Genomic DNA, 2368 nt, shown 5'->3' with positions numbered 1-2368 from the left:
CCCCGGCGCGAGCGCTTCCGGCAGGGCTGCGCCGCTCACAGCGCCCCCCGGCGGCGGGGAGGAGCCAGCAGCGGGGCTGCCCCAGGAGCGGTCGGTGAAGGGCTTATGAATATGAATGTCGGGGCGGGGGGGCCCAGTCTATGAATATTTATGAAGGGGGCGGGGTCTGAGCAGAGCCCTGACTTCGGGCGGGGGGGGGAAGAAGATGAGAGGTGCGATGCAGGTGCAGGAAGGAGAAGGGTCTGACCATACATAGATTAGGGAACCTAAAAATAAGTGTGAAGGGAGAGGTGTATGAAGGGGGATCGGTCACCCTAACCTCTTCCCCCTCTGCTCCCTTCAGCCAGTGACAGCAGAAAGCAGCTGCAACAACAACAGTCATTTCTGAAACCACGGCCCAGCCTTTCCTAACCTATAGCTACTACTGCAGCCTGCTAGAAGGGGTCCCACATTGCAGAGAGCGTAGCGCGGAAGGGGCACGCTCCCCTCACACAATGAAATTAGACCCTGTGCTTTAACAGCAGCGCTGGCTGTATTACAGGACACCTTAAACCTATCCACATCACAAGCCTCTATCTTCCTCATTGCTAGAGCTGCTCTGGATATGTCCTGGGACGTTAGGCATAGAGTTGAGCAACCAAGACCTTGCATTGCTCCAAGAGATCTGCTCTAACACACCCATAAGGAATCGACTGAAATCACATCATTTTCTTGCCACCCGTCTACCCCTAACGTTGTCACTCAAGCAGACAAGGGGTCAGTTATTGCAAACGAGCAGAGAATGATCTTGTAGCCTGTGCACTCTGGCACCTACCAATCAAGCACCTGCCACCTCACACAATCAGGCCTGGAGTAAATGTAAGGCCCTACCAAGTTCACTACCATGAGAGACATGTCATGGACCATGAAATCAGGCCTCCCCGTGACATCTAGCTACTGGGAGGGAGAAGGAGTAGGGTTAGGGGCACACCATCTGGGGGGGCTACTATCCTGTCCCTGGCTCCAGCTGCTAGTCTGGGGAGGAACGGGACTTACTCTTCCCCTGCACAGCCATGCGCACGGGCACATCAGAGCCACCTTCCTGAACCTACCCCACCTACAGGAAGCTCTGAGTGCCAGAGGTGGAGGTAATTCTGATCTCCCCTGTGCAGCTGGGAGTACCTTGCAGCTGGGTGAGGTACCCATAGGTGAGTCTGATCTCCCGTAGAGAACCACAGTGCAGGCACAGAGCAAAGCTCAGCTGGGACTAGCAGCTAGGAGCCTCCAGCTGGGGTTCTCCCAGCCAGCAGCACAGGGGAGATCAGACCCCCATTTACCTCCTGGAACCTCTTGCAGCTGCCAGAGGCTCCAGTGCTGCTGCCTTCAGTACAGAAGTGAGGGTGGCAATCCCGCCCCACACACACACAAAACTGCTTTGCAACCTCCTCCCTCATGACTTTCTTTTCAGGACCCCCAGGTTACACCACCCATGATTTTTCAGATGTAAAGATCTGAAAACATGAAATTGACTAATTTCCAACTCCTATGGCTATGAAATTGACCAGAATGGACTGTGAATTTGGTAAGGGCTTAAGTATATGGCATTGCCTTAATTGACTCCACCATGGAGTTAGCCAACTAGAATCACAATGGTCAAGTGGGGCTACACAGCTGGCCTCAATACATCTGCAATGCCAGCTGCTTGAGTGCAAATCCTCTTCCCATGACCTAACAGAGTGCAATAATCGACTATTGCATGTGCACAGATGCAGCAGGCAACAGTAGAACGTCACAAGAAAGAGCAGAATTAATGCACAACAGAGGTAATTACAAAACATTATGTATTACTTGACTGTTACAAGACATTATTTAATATAGCCAAGTCAGAAAAATACATATTGACATGATTAGCTACTACTATGGCCTTGTTTGCTCCAGCTAAGTGATCAAAAACTTGTTATAGTGCACCAGTCTACTCCCAGCTGCTCCAATATGTTCTTTCTAGCCAAACTAGCAGTTGAACTGCTCTGCTATAGGTTTGCCTGGCCAGCCACACTCCTGCTATTCTAACTCCTTTCAGCTGCAGAGTATGGATATCTATTCCATTTCCATAAACCCCATCCCCAGCTCAGTTTCCAGGAGCAGTGAAGCTATGATTGCACAGACAGTACTAAATGAAACAGGTGAGGGTCTAATTTAACCTTTTCAGTTTCTCGATCCACAACAGCGCAGAACCAATTTGCTTTAGTTTGAAATGTTTTTGAAGCCTGTTGAAAAAGTCTTCTCCAGCTGGTTCCTAGAATTTCCCTTTGCACATTTGTGTCCCCAGAGTAATGAACATATAGTCAAATTTGTAAAACTCTTTGCAAAAAGCCAAATCCAACCTCTT

Source organism: Dermochelys coriacea, chromosome 10, assembly GCF_009764565.3.
Source record: "Dermochelys coriacea isolate rDerCor1 chromosome 10, rDerCor1.pri.v4, whole genome shotgun sequence".
Lineage (NCBI taxonomy): Eukaryota > Metazoa > Chordata > Testudines > Dermochelyidae > Dermochelys > Dermochelys coriacea.
Note: the sequence above shows the minus strand (reverse complement) of the source record.